Source organism: Pelophylax lessonae, assembly GCF_965119305.1.
Source record: "Pelophylax lessonae genome assembly, chromosome: 6".
Taxonomy (NCBI): domain Eukaryota; kingdom Metazoa; phylum Chordata; class Amphibia; order Anura; family Ranidae; genus Pelophylax; species Pelophylax lessonae.
Window position 1 is genome coordinate 16,791,783 of NC_138773.1, and position 19,124 is coordinate 16,810,906.

General features: G+C 44.4%; 1 protein-coding gene across 1 annotated transcript in view; it reads right to left on the reverse strand.

Moving 5' to 3' along the window:
- Positions 1-19,124, reverse strand: part of LOC309558456 (uromodulin-like) — a gene marked incomplete at its 3' end in the record, with an annotated part of 410,722 nt that overhangs the window by 215,078 nt on the left and 176,520 nt on the right. The window lies entirely within an intron of this gene.

Genomic DNA, 19,124 nt, shown 5'->3' on the forward strand with positions numbered 1-19,124 from the left:
ATATATTCCCTTTTTGATATTATATTCAAAAAGTCTGTATATCTGATCACCTATGATATAAAATCAGATCAGCTGGTAGTGGACATATACATACCGCAATCTCTCCCCCACAACTACCATCTGTTGGTTGTGTAATAAAAGTGATGTAACTTTTATCACTTCTTTCAATGGTTCCTTGGCAGTAGTTGTCTATCAGATGGATGGATGAGGTGTTGTAGTCCAGCTTCTCCAGGAGACATTTGCTGATCTTCACTTCTATATTCTCCAGGCCACAGGTGACTTGTGCTGTAAGGTAATCGACAGAAGCAGAGAAGAGGGCCATAATGAGATTTTCAAACTACATACTGTATATATATATATAATTTCACCCTTTAAATGAAAGTAAGTCTGAATTTCTTAGGTTGTCACCGGAACAGAAATAGAGGAAAAATCTTTCAATGGGGAAATTTGGTTCTTATGACAACCAGGGGTTCCTTTACTTTGGAGAGATTTCCTCTCACTTTATGTTGTGGCTATTCGGAAGGAAGTGAGGGGAAATTTTCTAAATGGAACACAAATGGCAAGTAAACTAACAAGAGTTATACCCTCCCTTACCCTATCCAAAAGGGGAAAAAAATGTCTTTAATTCAAATTCAAAACTGTTGACTACATTGAATAAATTAGCGACCCTTTACCAGTACACTGAAGAGGGGGTGGCAGCTTATGAGAATTCATATTTTAATAAGGAGGTTGCCACAGGGCGCATATCCCTTTACTTTCCATCAAAGACAACCCACACAGCAGTGTATGCCCGTACTGCAAAGCTAACAGGCCCAGCCTCCACCATAGATTTTGGTCCTGTTCATTCATTTCCGTCTTTTGGGACCAAGTGCTCTCTTTCATTAAAAGGATCACCCTCATCCAGCTCCCAAAGGACCCTCTCCTCCTCATATTCGGTTATTGGGATAAGAAACTTCAGCTATGGACAGTCCGCCCACCACCGCATCCTCTTTTGTGGATTCTAACGTGTCTACTTGTGGCTTGTAGAGCTATCCTTGCTAACTGGATTTCTCCGGTGTGCCCCTCTATATCGCAGATTAATCAGGAACTACATAACCTCCCCCTCAAGGACCTAATCAACATGGACTTTAACCATAAATCATCCTCTGATCGCTTCACTGTCAAATGGCAGGATTATCAGGAATCGCTACACAGGGATATGACCTCTGGCTCAGTCAACATCACCTTTTGGCTAGGGTTAGTAGCAGTAGGCCAGATTGGACTAGATTCTAGTTTCTAGCTCCCCCCCCCCCCCCTCATTTTTATTCCTTTGCTTCCATGTTTGTTCCCCCCCCTTCCACTAGCGGGTTATATTTTATAGGTGTTTGCTATGATCCATCCAACTAGGATTCTAGTATGGTGCTCTAACCCTGTATTGTCGTTATGCACTCCTGACTGGAGCCTCATGCATTACTTGTGCCTATTTTATAGTTATTAAAAAATTGTTGTTCATCAATTTCCTGCATTACTATGTACCGTTGTTTGGTTTACAATAAAGTTTATTGAAAAAAAAAAAAAGAGGTGGCAAATACAAATCATGGTATCCAACAACACAAAAACTGTCTTTTTAAGGGTTGTTCATTACATGCAACAATTTCCTCATTAAACCCTACTTGGAGATAAGGATCATGCAGATGGATTAAATCAGCCATGGACAGTATCATTGCGGAAAGAAGGTGTGCCTAATTTAGTTTATAACTTTATCAATTAAAAAAAAAAGGAATAAAAGCAAGCTCTTGACTAAAATGAAAAGCAAAAAACTATTGTGGCCTAAGGTTACGCTCTACTACAGAATTGCAGGTACGTTGCATGCAAGCACATATGTTATATATCAAAGTGGTGCCAAGAACTTTATAGAAGCTTTAACTTTTGCCCAAGTCACTGCTAAGCTCCAACAAGCCTCCTGATGCTATGCCCATCCTGCCATAGAAGTGTAAAATGCAATTCCTTTATTGGCTACTGAGGTTCTGGCATTTGACAGCCATTTAATTTAATTATCAGTACTGCAAGGGCATCCAGAGAGCTCCATATGGCAAGTACCTGTTTTCTTAAACTGTTTTGTGAGGGCTTGGATGCATGAAATTGGGTCTGTGATGGATCCTTAATGGGGCTCTGGTGATAAAGTCTCTCTGCAGTGATTCCAAATTGGCTGCTCTGATACACAGGCTAGCCTGTTTGAATGCCGTAAAGTGAATTCAGAAACCAGAGGGTGAAAGAAGTCACCACATCATAAAATCTAGAATCCAAATAACTTAATTCAAAAGAACGATAAGCTGACTTGCTTCAGGGGCCAGGCGATGTCCCCTTCTTCGGGGCTTAGGGTGTAAAATCTGGGCTCTTCTTGAATCCTTTATTCTAAAGAAAACTGGTGGAGAATTGTTGCTAAACAACTACAGCAGCCAGAACTTAGAAAGCAGAGTTATTTTTCTTATCGGTGATTCTCCACAAGTCCCTTTAGATCCTGTGAATTAGACCAGGTCCTGATTTGTCATCATATGCAGCTTCTGAAGCTCTGAAGAAAAGGTTGAAGCCTGGCACTAAAACAAGATGCCTTGCTGTGTTTTTATACTCCACCTTTTGGATTCTATAATAAACAATTGGTAGTACAGTACTCATACAGTATATCTAAATATAAATTACCATAGGTATCCCAAACATATGTAATAATATAACCTCTAAACTCATTAACCACATTACGACCGCCCGCCGCAGATGTACTGCGCCTGGCAACCGCTCCTGGGCGAAACGCCGTACATGTACGGTGCTCGCTCCCAGGAGTCTAGGGGGTGAGCGTGCGCTGCCGGCAGAGCGCTCCGGCTCCCGTTCCCACCCCTGCTCGTCATCGGGGAAGCCGCTGCAGGTGTCAGGTGGCTCTGATTGCTATCTGACACCCGCGATTGTTCCCTGCTGAGAGAGAAGGACGACCAGCTGTTGTAAATACAGCTGACCGTCCTTCTCCCTGGGATGATCATATAGATCATATGATCCTTCTAAATAGGATCACATGTCTCTATGGTCATTTCAGAAGCCACGCCCCCCCCCCCACAGTTAGAATCACTCCCCTAGGCTCACATTTAACCCCTTGATCACCCACAAGGTTAACCCCTTCCTTGCCAATGTCATTATTACAGTAACAGTGCATATTTTTAGCACTGATTACTGTAGTAATGTCACTGGTACCCCAAAAGTGTAAAAAATGTCAGATAGGGGTCCGATATGTCCGCCACAATGTCGCAGTCCCGCAAAAAATTGCATATCTCCGCCATTACTTGTAAAAAAAAAAAAAACAATAGAAATGACACAAATATTTCCCGTAGTTAGTAGACGTGATAACTTTTGCGCAAAGCAATCAAAATATGCTTATTGCGATTTTGTTTACCAAAAATATGTAGCAGAAAACAAATTGGCCTAAAATGTTAAAAAAATATATTTTTTGTTATTTTTTTTTTTTTTTTTTTGGGAAAGTTATAAAGCAGAATGTGGAAAATATTGTTTTTTTTTTTTCAAAATTGTCGCTCTCACAGGTGATCAAATACCACCAAAAGAAAGCTCTATGATCAAAATGTTCGCCGAATGACGAACAAATGTGCTTCTTTGTGGGAAATTTGAGATTCCATTATGAACTGCGCGTGCAACACGTTATGTGATTGGCCAAAGCATGCACCCTGACCTCATACTTTGGCCAATCAAATGAAATCTGCCATGATTGGACAAAAGGCAGGCTGCCTTTAGCCATTCATGGCTCAGGGGCCAAGTACACGACCCACACTACATAAAGGCTGCTCGCGCAGCCGAAGCATGTAGTGTGATTGTGCGGGCGAGGAGACAGGGAGAGGAACGTGTTTGAGTCAGGGAGAGAATTGTTTTTTTGCAGTTTGTCAGACAGTGCAGTGAGACATTCCCAGCAGTGTAGGGAGGGAGAGAGATTTGTGCTTTTTACAAGTTCAGAGATCAGATAGTGAAGTATATTCATTAGTGCATACCATACACCATATACCATACATAGATCTCTATCTATATATAGGGCTATTGATTACATCATATCAGGTCATAGCGTATTTTATCGGTCACTTGTGTAAACTGTATACCCATCACATCCCTATCTATATATAGGGCTATCGATTACATCATATCAGGTGATTAAGTATGTAGCACCCTACAGGTAGGTGCTAGGTAAATGTACAGTGGGCCTTGTCTGCCTAACAGCAAGGTTGTGATTTATTTAGCTGGGCTTCCAGATGTGCCTGCTGAGGGGAGAAGTATCCTCACTGGCTCCTGTGAGAGGCTTCTCATAGTGCAGTGTGAGAAGCCCAATCAGGGGACACATCCCAGCTTGTAACTACCCCAGAAGGCAGACTAAGCTGCAAAGGATTCTGGGAGTGGGTATAAGTTTAGGGGGAAGTGTGTGGCACAGAGTCTTTGGTGGAAGCAGAGTCCCAGGAAGGAGAGTGCGGCTGTCTCTCCTCCTGTCTGAGGAAGGCAGATGTCTCGGGGTGTCACCTGAGTGTCCAGAGAGTGCTGAGTTGAGCTGAGGGGATCCGGTGTGCCGTGAGCCTGCAGAGAGAGAGAGAGAGGGGTACAGTCCCAGGAAAGCCTACACAGGTCGTGAATACTGAGGATTGCCCCTGGGGTTCTGCCTGAAGTTAGAGGGGACCACTCCGGAAGAGGTTCTGGGATCCAGTGTCAGCTAGCTGTAAAGGGGGTACCTAGGTTGAGGACCCTGAAGCTACAGAGGGGGTGCATAGTCAGTGGACCCTGAAGAGTTCAAGGTTAAAGAGGGCACCTGCAGTTTGGGCCCTGAATTGTACAGAGTGTGCTAGTTAAAGTTACAGCTATACAGAATTCTACTATATACTACCTCAAGCTGGGCCAGGCGGGGGAAAGTATTCAGTGACTTTCACAGTACAACAGTGTCAGGAGTCTTGGATCTTCTGGACTATAAGTCGAGGATTCAGCACTTATTCTGTTCTACAGAGTATTCTCAGTGTCAGTGAGCGTTGGCTGGCGCCGGCTGGCATCAAGGAAGCGCTGATGGGCATTTTCAGAAGCAAAGTCCCAATTGTAATTAGTTTAAGCCTCAAGGAGTATCTCACTCATTCCCTTCTTCCATCCCCTTAGTTCCAATAAAAACCACAAACAACGATGGCGGAGTTGTTGCTGCTTCAGTTATCACACCCAGGGTCACAGTTCACATGGGCTGGGGAGGTTACCGGTACTAATGGCAGACCTACATCAGGCCATAGCCCTGGAAACCTTGCTACAAGTACTTTATCGGTTACTTGTGTATACCCTATACCCATCACATATCTATCTATATATAGGGCTATCAATTACATCATATCAGGTGATTAAGTACTTTATCGGTCACTTGCGTTTACCCCATACCCATCACATATCTATCCATATATAGGTCTATTGATTACATCATATCAGGTGATAGAGTATTTTCATCGGTCACTTGCGTATACCCTTTATACTCATCACATCTTTATCTATATATAGGGCTATCGATTTCATCATATCAGGTGATAGAGTATTTTGATCGGTTACTTGCGTATACCCTTTATACTCATCACATCTTTATCTATATATAGGGCTATCGATTTCATCATATCAGGTGATGGAGTATTTTGATCGGTCACTTGCGTATACCCTTTATACCCATCACATCTTTATCTATATATAGGGCTATCGATTTCATCATATCAGGTGATAGAGTATTTTGATCAGTCACTTGCGTATACCCATCACATCTTTATCTATATATAGGGCTATCAAATACATCATATCAGGTCATTGAGTATCTATAGGTCAGTTGCATATACCCTATATTGATCTCTATCAACATCATGTCCGAAAGGCCGACAAGGAGAGGCAGACACTCACAGGACACGAAAAGAGGGCAAGCAGCCTCTGTGTCCATTGTGAAAAGTGGTGGTCACAGTTGACATAGTGCATCCTCTGCAAGAGGGGCATGCCCATCCTTTATTTCCAGTGCTTCCCGTGTTATTCAGTCACAACATGTGGAAGAGTTGGTGGAGTGGATAAAAAAGCCATCCTCGTTCCTCTGACACCCACGCTAACAGTAGTTTGCCTTCCACCGCAACTGCCAAAGCGGCACGTTCCACAGGCTCCTTCTCCACAGCTACCCCTTCTGTCGCCCCACCATCATGTACGGAGGAGTCACCTGAACTATTCGATCATAGTGACATGCTGCTGGAGGATGGGCAGCAATTTGAAAGCTGTGATGTTGGTTCGAAGGTTGATGAATGGAATAACGTGAGCCTAGAGAGAGGGGATGACAATGACGGACAAGAAACCAGCAGTAATGTTGCCACAGCTGAAGCATACTGCCAAGTTTGCTCCAGTGATGAGGAGGGAGGGGATGATGAGGTCACTGACTGTACTTGGGTGAATGACAGGTTAGAGGAGGAGGGGGAGGGGGAGGAGGAGGAGGTACAACTCCAATGAGGCAGGATGTGCTCCAGGGACCGTCATAGCAGTAGCCAACCTATTGCATCACAGCACAGAGCTCCACAGGTGCAGGGTGCTGAAAACTTACCCCAAACTACCAAAAATTCATTAGTGTGGGCTTTTTTTTAGCACATGTGCAGTAGACCGCAGCGTTGCTGTTTGCAACATCTGTCTGAAGCGGATCAAGCGTGGCCAAAACACCAGCCACTTGGGCACCACATGCTTGACAAGGCATATGATGACCTGCCATGTAGTCTGTTGGCAACAGCACCTGAAAGAGCCAAAAGATCAAAACAAGCATACATCCCCTTGCTCCTCATCTGTGATCTCTAACCCTACTATACCTCATGCCTTCTCAAATACCAGCATTAAGAGGGATGATGGAATAGAAACAAGTGCCACAGAGACTTGCACCCAATCTGCTAGTAGTACACCACTGCTTGATTTGAGCAGCAGGCAGATTTCACTACCCCAGTTGCTGAACCCTAAAAAGAAATACTGTACCAGCCATCCACATGCTCAGCCTCTTAATGCTAGCTTGGCCAAATTGCTAGCATTACAATTGCTGCCTTTTTATCTGGCAGACTCTGCTCCCTTTTGCAAATTTGTGAAACTTGTGGAATGTGCTGCACCACAGTGGCAGGTCCCAAAAAGGCATTTATTTTCGCGTAAGGCCATTCCGGCTCTCTACCATATCATGTGGAAGGTAGTGTTTTGGCCTTGTTGGACAGAACGGTCAGCAGAAAGGTGCACATTACTGCTGACTATTGGTCCATCAGGCATGGACAGGGACATTACATTTTGTTTATGGTGCACTGGGTAACTCTGCTGTCAGCTGGGAAGGACGCAGGACAGGGTTCAGTGTTGCAGCTTGTTTTGCCACCACGCCTCCATAAACCTGGTGCTGGTTCTGCCACATCTGGCTACTCCACCACCTCCTCCTCCAGGTCCTCTTCTGCTCAATTGTCCTCTGAAGCAGCAGTGCTACCTAAGCATTCAAGGGGCTACGCAAACAGTGAGTCTAAAAGATGCCATGCCGTGCTTCAGTTGGTCTGTCTAGGGGAAAGGAGTCACACTGGTGCACAGATTCTGTCAGCTCTGCAGGGGCAAGCTCAGAGATGGTTGACGCCCCGACAGCATGAGCCAGGAATAGTTGTATGTGACAATGCAACCAACCTTCTCTCCGCCCTCCAACAGGGACACTTGGCACATGTTCCATGCTTGGCACATGTTCTGAATCTGGTGGTGCAGCATTTCTTTAGCAGATACCTGGGCTTCCAAGATCTCCTGAGGCAGGCCAGAAAAATCTGTGGCCATTTCCACCATTTGTACAATGCCAGTGCTCGCTTATCTGACATTCAACGGGAATTCAACCTGCCCACCAACCGCCTCATTTGTGACATGCCCACCAGGTGGAACTCAACGTTAGCAATGCTGCAGTGACTGCACACATAGCAGAGGGCCATCAATGAGTATCTGTGTGAGTATGGCACAAGGACAGGGTCAGGGGAGCTTGTCTTTTTTTTGCCACGCCAGTGGCTTTTGATAAAGGATGCATGCACCGTCATGTCACCATTTAAGGAGGCCAATAGGATGGTGAGCCGGGACAATGCATGCATCAATGACACTATCCCTCTAGTATACTTGCTGGAGCACACGCTGCGTGAAATCATGGACAGGGCACTTGAGGCAGAACAGCGGGAGTGTCAGGGATCCACTGCTATACACAGGCACACTGGTGCAGCAAACCGGCGAACGCCTATACGCATGCGTGTACGAAGAGGCGCCTTGAATAGCTAGAGGCTACCTTAGTATAGCTAGAGGCTACCTCAGTATGGTCCGAGGCTACCTCAGTATAGCTCGAGGCTACCAAATTGGCCTATTTAAACACAGCTGTGACGACAGGAAGTTGCTGTGTTATCTTCAGCTCTTCCTTGTGATCCTGTGTACCTGTTGTTCCTGATTATTTGACACGGTTTCCTCTTGACCTTGCTACTTGCTGCCCGCCCTGACCTTTGGCTCGTCTGACTACTCTCTTGGTTAACCCTTGTCTGCTTCTCTGCTTCTGGACCAGAACCTGCGCTCTGCCTGGCTGGGTGATCCTGGGGACCGCGACCTGGTGTTAGCTTGCAGCGTAGTCTATCCCCACCATTAGGGGCCTTGGTGAAAACCAGCTAACACTTAGACTCCGCACCTCAGGTGAACCTGTGTCCTTATCAGAGTACTTACCTTGGTGTCCATCCAGCATCCAGCTCTGCTACCACGGCCTTCTCATCAGGTGAGAGTTCTCTCTATTAGTCAGGCTCCACCTGCTATCCTGACAGGGAGGAATAGGAGGATTTCCTTTCCTCACAAGGCCTCCTTTATGCAGATATCATTCCTGCAGGGACACAAAACACATAGGAGGAAGAGGAGGATGATTTCGGCAGCATAGATGTAGAGGATAGCGTACAGCAGTCTTCAACGGATGGTTTTGATTCCCCAGAAACACCAGGAGTTGTATGTGGTTGGGGAGAGGTTGCTCCTACTTACAATGTCATCCTTAGTGACCCAGAGGACTCAGAAGCTCATGCCCCCTCCAACTTACGTTGCATGGGCTCCCTGATTCTGCAAAGCCTGCGAAAGGATCTGAGGATTCCTGCTATCAAGGAGAGGGATAACTACTGGTTGGCAACCCTTCTTGATCCACCTTACAAGGGTAAAGTTGGAGAGCTCACCCTGCCTTCGCAGAGGGAGCAGAGGATGAAACATCTTGAGGAGGCCTTGTAAAAAAAATTGTGCACCACCTTTCCAGACACTGGGAGGTCAACATTCTCTGGATGTGTTTCTGAGGCATCGTTCAGCTAAAGAAGGAGTGGTGGAGAAAGCGGCCGGTTGACTGATGCCTTTAAACAGTTCTTTAGAAGCATTTATTAAAACATAAAGTGTAGCGCTAAAAACAATAAATGATTATAACAAAATTATTAAATTATTAAAGAATAGTGTCCAACTGAATGGAAAAACTATTAATCACAATAGTGAAGGGGAGATAGTGTCCAATTGATAAAGTCCCAAAAACAGATTGATCTGAAATCAAATCCAAAAACATGCAAAATAATCCAAAAGGGGGAGGTTTCTTCCCATGACACCAAGGGTATGTGAAGGAAGGGGCACACCTCAGTGATGAAGTAAAAGCAGCAGCTTACCAGATTTCCATGGCTGATCAACTTAATGACTCAGCCTCTCCCAGCTATATAATCAAGGCCACTGGAGATCTGATGTTACATGGATGCTTTATTCCAAAATAAACCACTTCTCAGGATTCATGGGATCAAAGCAGGAAAGGAGCGCTTCTCAGTATTTCTCATCGATCATAAATTGAAATATGAAAGGAAAAAGAAAGCGAGGCCCATAGCGTGATCCCGTTTAAAAATAACAATCTTGTTTATTAAAAAGGTACTCACAATATAGCCTAGGCTTCCAGGCATATATACAATAGTTGTACAAGGGATGGATATGCGGCGTCCCGCAGACTGTCCCAGGTAGCACAGTAGTAGAGGCCGGCGAAAGATTCAAGGGGCGTGTGGACGTTGCGTCTGGAGTCGCCAACGTTTCGTCTCAATAGACTTCGTCTGGGCGTCTTGTATTTGAGTTCTTTAGAAGCACCCAGGGCTGTTAGGTTTAAGCAACCATCGGCAGTGTCTCCATCATATGGTGCTTGATTATCTAGGCACAAAAGCAGACTTGGAGACCTTTCCAGCTGAGCATCCACTGGGTTACTGAGTCTTGAGGATGGACCACTGGCCAGAATTTTCTCAATATGCAATAGAGCTACTGGCCTGTCATGCTTCCAGCGTGCTTTCCGAAAGGACGTTAAATGCTGCTGGAGGTTTTGTGATGGACAAAAGGGTGCTCTTGTCCACAGACTCTGTTGACCAGCTGACTTTTATCAAAATTAATCAGTCCTGGATCAACAAGAGCTATCAAGCCCGTGATGCTGATGTAATTGATTGAATTTGCAAGGGCTCTGCCATCCCTTAAAGACTGCATATGTTGCCAATCATATTCATCTACATTGATTCTGCTAGCTTCCAACAATGTATTTGATTTAGGTCACTACCAACCCCCAAGGCCTAATTTTTCTGCACTTGTGTGACAGGTGCATACAATTTAAATTTCATATGTAATTTTTAACAGCAGGCCCTGTCCCTGTGCCCTGCAAACTGTGAGGTGTTACGGTGTTCAGGCACCACCAACAGCAAAGGCCCAATATTTTTGCACCTGTATGGCAAGTACATGCAATTTCAAATTTGTATGGAATTCTTACCAGCAGGTCCCGTTCCTGTGCCCAGCAAGAGTAACTGTGAGGGGTTGGTTACAGTGTTCAAGCACCACAAACAGCAAAGGCCCAATTTTTGGCACCTGTATGACAAGTACATGCGATTTCAAATTTGTATGGAATTCTTACCAGCAGGTCCTGTTCCTGCACCCAGCAAGAGCAACTGCAAGGGCTTGGTTACGGTGTTCAGACACCACCAACACCAAAGGCCCAATTTTTGGCACCTGTATTGTACATTAAATTTCAAATCTGTATGGAATTCTTACCAGCAGGTCCCATTCCTGTGCCCAGCAAGAGTATCTGCGAGGGCTTGGTTACGGTGTTCAGGCACCACCAGCACCAAAGGCCCAATTTTTGGCACCTGTATGGTACATTCAATTTCAAATCTGTATGGAATTTTTACCAGCAGGTCCCATTCCTGTGCCCAGCAAGAGTAACTGTGAGGGGTTGGTTACGGTGTTCAAGCACCACCAACACCAAAGGCCCAATTTTTGGCACCTGTATGACAAGTACATGCAATTTCAAATTTGTATGGTATTCTTTCCAGCAGGTCCCGTTCCTGCACCCAGCAAGAGTAACTGCAAGGGCTTGGTTACGGTGTTCAGGCACCACCAACACCAAAGGCCCAATTTTTGGCACCTATATAGTACATTCATTTTCAAATCTGTATGGAATTCTTACCAGCAGGTCCCATTCCTGCACGCAGCAAGAGTAACTGCGAGGGGTTGGCTATGGTGCTCAGGCACCACCTACACCAAAGGCCCAATTATTCTGGACCTATATGACAAGTACATGGGATTTCAAATTTGTATGGATCTTTTAGCAGCAGGGCCGTTCCTGAGCCCTGTAAGATTAACTGTGAGGATTTAGTTACGGTGTTCAGGCACCACCAACAACCAAGGTCCAATTTGACAAGTACATGTGATTTCAAATTTGTATGGAATTCTTAGTTACATAGTTAGTGAGGTTGAAAAAAGACATCAGTCCATCCAGTTCAACCTATGATGTGTGTGTGTGTCTACTGTTAACCGCACATTGCATACCCCTGTATATTGTGGTCTTTAAGGTGCCCATCTAATAGTTTTTTGAAACTATCAATGCTCCTTGCTGATACGACTGTTTGCGGAAGAGAATTCCACATCCTTACTGCTCTTACAGTGAAGAACCCCCTGCATATTTTAAGGTTAAACCGCCTTTCCTCTAGTTTTAGTGAGTGGCCACGTGTCTTATTGTATTTCCTTTCTTACCAGCAGGTCCCATTCCTGCGCCCAGCAAGAGTGTGAGGGGTTACGGTGTTCATGCACCACCAACAAACAAGGCCCAATTTTTCTGCATTTGAAATTTGTATGTAAATTTGTATATGACATTTTTTGCTTTAGAAATGTCAGTATTGCTGCAGCAGACTACATACATCGTAGAGATGCACCACTTTACAGGCACATTCAGGGGACCCCCCCAGGCACGATGTTTGAAGGAATTTTTCATTTTTATAGTTTCAGTTTAAGCCTCATTAAAATCAGTAAATCACTGCTCCTTTAAAAATGATCGTTTTTAAAAAATGTTTTTTTCATTGCTACATGTTCCACCGGGTCTGTACCCAGACCCCCATACACTTTTTGGGGCAATAACTGTCATTTAAGCCTTCAAAATGAGGCCGTTTGTTTTTCAAGGTTCGGGTTCCATAGACTTCAATAGGGTTTGTTTGTTTGAACAAACTTTTCCTCTGTTCACGGTGTTCTGGTGCGAACCGAACCGGGGGGTGTTCGGCTCATCACTAATTTTAAACTCCCCAGAGCTGTTTTTCCTTACTAGTATTTCAGGTCATATGTGTTTTAAGGAGACATTAGTCCCTAAATGGTTCTGCTCTACCACCAGCTCCCAACCACATTATCCACATCATATAGTTTCCAGGTAGCATATGAAAAAAACATATAATGCTCCAACTGGTGTTAAAACATTTAAAACCAAATAAAAAGATGGGAGCCCAGGTGGTGGACATTTCAAAGGGTTTTGAAGAATTTTCACATTTACTAGGGGGTGAAGATAACAAGGATTGTTTATGGACACCTTAAGATACAAATAAACTTTTTGTGATCACTTTTTACGTATGGTGTTCATAAATGTGTTTGGAGGGTATATTACTACACATGGTTGGGAGATGTATGGTAGGTTGGTATAATATAACTAGAGATGAGCTTCGAGTTCGAGTCGAATGTAAGTTCGACTCGAACATTGGCTGTTCACTCGTTTGTCGAATGATGAACAAATGTGCTTCTTCGCGGGAAATTTGAGCGTCAGCATCCATAATGCACTGCACGCGTGGAGGTCGGGGTGCATGCTTTAGCCAATCAAATCTTCTCAGCCATGATTGGGCAAAGGCAGGCTGCCTTTAGCCAATCATGGCTCTGGGGCTGCTCGCACAGCCACAGTGTGTAGTTTGACTGTGTGGGCGTCGAGATAGCAAGTGATTGAGGCAGGGAGAGGATTGTGATTGAGACAGGGAGAGAATAGTTATTTGCAGTTTATCAGACAGTGCAGTGTAGTCTAATTAGAGACATTGCTAGTAGTAAGCAGGCAGAGAGATTTGTGCTTTTTACAGGTTAAGAGATCAGATAGTGAAGTATATACAGTAGTGCAGTATACTGTATATTATAGACCATATATCAGGTTATTGAGTATCTATCGGTCAGTTCTGCATACCCTATAGTGATTTATATCTTTATATAAGGCAATTGATTAGATATCAGGCCATTGAGTATCTTTTGGTCAGTTCTGTATACCCTATAGTGATCTATATCTATATATAGGGCAATTGATTAGATATCAGGCCATTGAGTATCTGTTGGTCAGTTCTGTATACCCTATCGTGATCTCTATCTATATATAGGGCAATTGATTAGATATCAAGCCATTGAGTATCTATCAGTCAGTTCCGTATACCCTATAGTGATCTCTATCTATATATAGGGCAATTGATTAGATATCAGGCCATTATCTATTGATCAGTTCCATATACCCTATAGTGATTTCTTTCTATATATAGGGCAATTGATAGGATATCAGGCCATTAAGTATCTATCGGTCAGTTCCGTATACCCTATAGTGATTGCTAACTATATATAGGGCAATTGATTCTATATAAGGCCATTGAGTATCTATCGGTCAGTTCCGTTTACCCTATAGTGATCTCTATAGGGTATACGGAACTGACTGATAGATACCCGGGCTTCCAAGATCTCCTCAGGCAGGCCATAAAAGTCTTTGGCCATTTCTTGCATTCATACAATGCCAGTGCTCAATTATCTGACATTCAAGCTGCCCACCTACCGCCTCATTTGTGACTTGCCCACCAGGTAGAACTCAACCTTGGCAATGCTTCAGTGGCTGCACACGCAGCAGAGGGCGGTCAATGAGTACCTGTGTGAGTATGGCACAAGGACAGGCTCAGGGGAACTTGGCTTTTTTTCGCCACGCCAGTGGCTTTTGATAAAGGATGCATGCACCGTGCTGTCACCATTTGAGAAGGTCACAAAGATGGTGAGCTGGGGCGATGCATGCATCAGTGACGCTATCCCTCTAGTCTACCTGCTGGAGCACACACTTTGTGGAATCATGGACAGGGCACTTGAGGCAGAACAGCGGGAGGAAGAGGAGGACTTCCTTTTTTCACAAGGCCCCCTTTATACAGATATCATGCTTGCAGGGACACAAAACACACAGGAGGAAGAGGAAGAAGAGAAGGAGGATTGTGGCAGCATGGATGTAGAGGATAGCATACAGCAGTCTCCAACGGATGGTTTTGATTCCCCTGAAACCCCAGGAGTTGTACATGGTTGGGGAGAGGTTTCTCCTGACAATGTCATTCTTAGTGACCCAGAGGACTCAGAAGCTCATGCCTCCTGTAACTTACGTTGCATGGGTTCTACTATTCTGAAAAGCCTGCGAAAGTACCCGAGGATTCATGCTATCAAAGAGAGGGATAATAACTGGTTGGCAACCCTTCTTAATCCACGTTACAAGGGTAAAGTTGCAAAGCTCATCCTGCCATCGTACAGGAAACAGAGGATGAAACATCTTGAGGAGGCCTTGAAAAAAAATTTGTGTAACACCTTTCCAGACACTGTGAGGTTAACAATCTCTGGACATGTTTCTGAGGCATCGTTCAATCAAAGGAGGAGCGGTGGAGAAGGCAGCCATTGACTGATGCCTTCAAACAGTTCTTTAGTCCTCAGCAGCACCTAGGGCTGTTAGGTTTACCAACCATCAGCAGTGTCTCCATCATATGGTGCATGATTATCTAGGAGACTTTTCCAAGTGAGCATCCTCTGGGTTACTGGGTCTTGAGGATGGACCACATTCTCTGGACGTGTTTCTGAGGCATCGTTCAGCCAAAGAAGGAGCGGTGGAGAAGGTGGCCGGTTGACTGATGCCTTTATACAGTTCTTTGGAAGCACCCAGGGCTGTTAGGTTTAAGCAACCATTGGCAGTGTCTCCATCATATGGTGCTTGATTATCTAGGCACAAGAGCAGACTTGGAGACCTTTCCAGCTGAGCATCCACTGGGTTACTGGGTCTTGAGGATGGACCACTGGCCAGACGTTGCTCAATTTGCAATTGAGCTACTGGCCTGTCATGCTTCCAGCATGCTTTCCGAACAGATGTTCAGTGCTGCTGGAGGTTTTGTGATGGACAAAAGAATGCCTCTGTCCACAGACTCTGTTGACCAGCTGACTTATCAAAATGAATCAGTCCTGGATCAACAGCAACCATCAAGCCCCTGATGCTGATGTAATTGATTGAATTTGCTAGGGGTCTGCCATCCCTTGAAGACTGCATATGCTGCCTATCCTATTCCTCAACCTTGATTCTGCTAGCTTCCAACAATGTTTTTGGTTTAGGTCACCACCAACCCCCAAGGCCTAATTTTTTTGCACTTGTATGACATGTGCATACAATTTAAATGTTGTCATTTTTAACAGCAGACCCTGTCCCTGTGCCCTGCACCTTGCTCCCATCAAGAATAACTGTGAGGGGTTACAGCGTTCAGGCACCACCAACAGCAAAGGCCCAATTTTTGGCACCTGTATGACAAGTACATGCAATTTCAAATTTGTATGGAAATCTTACCAGCAGGTCCCGTTCCTGTGCCCAGCAAGAGTAACTGTAAGGGGTTACGTAGTTCAGGCACCACCAACAGCAAAGGCCCAATTTTTGGCACCTGTATGACAAGTACATGCGATTTCAAATTTGTATGGAATTCTTACCAGCAGGTGCCATTCCTGCGCCCAGCAAGATCAACTGTGAGGGGTACGGTGTTCAGGCACCATCAACAGCAAAGGCCCAATTTTTGGCACTCGTATGACAAGTACATGAGATTTCAAAATTGTATGGAATTCTTACCAGCAGGTCATGTTCCTGCACCCAGCAAGAGTAACTGTGAGGGGTTACGGTGTTCAGGCACCACCAACACCAAAGGCCCAATTTCAGTTTCAGTTCCTGCCGATACTAACCTTACAGGTCCCCATCACTCCAGCAGGTTTTCATAGCCGACACCCAAGTTTGGCCAGGTCAAATGACATCACAGCGCCCCCACTAGATCACTGATAGCACATTTAACACTTGATCTTTGCCAATTTCAAATTTGTATGGAATTCTTACCAGCAGGTCCCGTTCCTGCCCCAAGCAAGAGTAACTGTGAGGGGTTTCGGTGTTCAGGCACTACCAACAACCAAGGACTATTTTTCTGCACCTGTATTGCAGGTACAAGCAATTTCAAAATTTGTATGGAATTTTTAGCAGCAGGGCCCGTTCCTGCACCCAGCAAGAGTAACTGCGAGGGGTTGGGGTGTTCAGGCACCACCAACAACCAAGGCCCAATTTTTCTGCACATGTATGACAAGTACATGCAATTTGAAACTTGTGTATATATATTTGTAAATTATATTTTTTCCTTTAGAAATGTCAGTATTGCTGCAGCAGACTACATACATCGTAGAGATGTGCTACTTTACAGGCACATTCAGGGGACCCCCCAGGCACGATATTTAAAGGAATTTTTAATTTTTATAGTTTCACTTTAGGCCTCATTAAAATCAGTGCTCCTTTAAAAACGATCACTTTAAAAAAAAAAAAAAAAATTGCATTGCTACATGTTCCCCAGGTCAGGACCCGGACCCCCCATACACTTTTTTTGGGCAATAACTTGCATTTAAGCCTTCAAAATGAGGCCATTAGATTTTTGACGTTTGAGTTGTTCGAACAATTTTTTCCTCTGTTCGCGGTGTTCTGGTTCGAACCGAACAAGGGGGTGTTCGGCTCATCACTAAATATAACATATGTTCCTGATATCTATGGTAAGTTATGGTTAAGTGTGTGAGTAATGCACTGAGAATTTGTTATATAATTATAGAGAGCTGTTGTAGCACTTTAGGGGTGAGCTGTAGTACAATTCTTTTTCAATTTTGATTCTATATTGATTACACAGAGCAGTCTTTTTTTTTTTTTTTTTTTTGGTTCCTTAACCACTTGCTGACCGCCGCACGACTATTTACGTGGGCGGTCAGCCTCTCACAGGCAGAGTGACGTAGGTCTACGTCGCTTTGCCTGTGAGGGTCTAGGGAGCGAGCGCGTGCCCCCGGAGGCCCGCTCCCGCACGGTCACAGACTCTCCAGCACGTGTGCCTGGCAGGCCCGATGTCCGCCGGGCACTCGCGATCGTCCGGTACAGCGGGAGAAAGGCAGGCGGCTAATGTAAACAAAGCTGCCTGTCATTCTCCCCTGTGTAAAAATGGTGATCATATGGTTCTACTATGTAGAACCGTTGATCACTGTTTTTACACATGAAGCCACAGCCAATCACAGTTAGAATCACGCCCCTAGGGACACACTTAACCCCTCCCTCTCCAAAAAAGTTAACCCCTTCACTGCCAGTGTCATTTTTACAGTAACAGTGCATATGTATAGCACTGATTACTGTAGTAATGTCACTGGTACCCCCAAAAGTGTCAAAAATGTCAGTCAAGGGTCCGATCTGTCCGCCGCAATGTCGCAGTACCGCAAAAAAATCGCAGATCGCTGCCATTACGCGTTAAAAAAAAAAAACAACAAAAATGACAAAAATCTTTCCCTTAGTTAGTAAACGCAATAACTTTTGCGCAAACCAATCAAAATACGATTTGTGATTTTTTTTTTACCAAACATATGGTAAAAAAAAAAATAGGCCTAAAATGTTAAAACATTTTGATTTTTATATTTTTTTTGGGGAATTTCATATAAAAAAATTTGAAAAATATTGTTATTTTTGCAAAATTGATGCTCTTTTTTTGTTTATAGCGCATGATCAAAAAAATCGCACAGGTGATCAAATACCACCAAAAGAAAGCTCTGTTTGTGGGAAAAAAAGGACGTCAAATTTGTTTAGGTACAGCATTGCACGACCGCGCAATTGTCCGTTAAAGTCACGCAGTGCCGAATCGTAAAATAGGCCCTGGTCAGGAAGGGGGTAAAATCTTCCGGGGCTTAAGTGGTTAAAAGCCGTTTGACAGCTTACTGTACCTGTGAGAGAGGGTGACTCTGACTATGGGATGCCAGATGAATTCCATTGAGTGCTATCAAAGCAAATAACCTTAAAGGATTCACTAATGCCTCCTTTCCACTGACTGGTACGGTACGGTTCGGTTCAGTACGGTACGGTACGGAACGGTACACCTTGCGTTTCCACTGCCAATAGTACCCTTTCATGATAGGCGTGGTGTAGCCGGAAAGCTGTGATAGACGATTCTCTGTCAACCAATCAAAGTTCTGCAGAGTGTAACTCCACCCTGTTGATACGGTACTAATGTGCTTGGTACCCCAACGAAAGGGTCCCAAAAAAGTGGCACGGTATGGTTCGGAATTAGGGTACCATTCACAATGGAAACGGCAAAAATAGCGTACCGTACCGAACCGTACCGAACCGTACCGAACCGCTCAGTGGAAACGAGACATTATTTCATCCTTCATAAATAGGCATCCTAGAAAATGAAAGAGAGCTCCTTTCAAAGTCTCTTTAAATAGAAAACCTCATGATTTTTTAACCTACCTGCTACATTTTCTTGTTGTATCCCATCTGTAGTATTTGATGAATTTTTACAGTAACATCCATGAACTCCGTCCACAATTTCACATTCCTCATCAGGAGCGCAGTCCAATCCTGGGCAGTAATGTTTCGATTCTGGAAGAGAAGGAACACATGGAAGGTTTAGGCACATACTAATCTATAATATTTGAATAAAGAAGACAACATTTGGAATAAC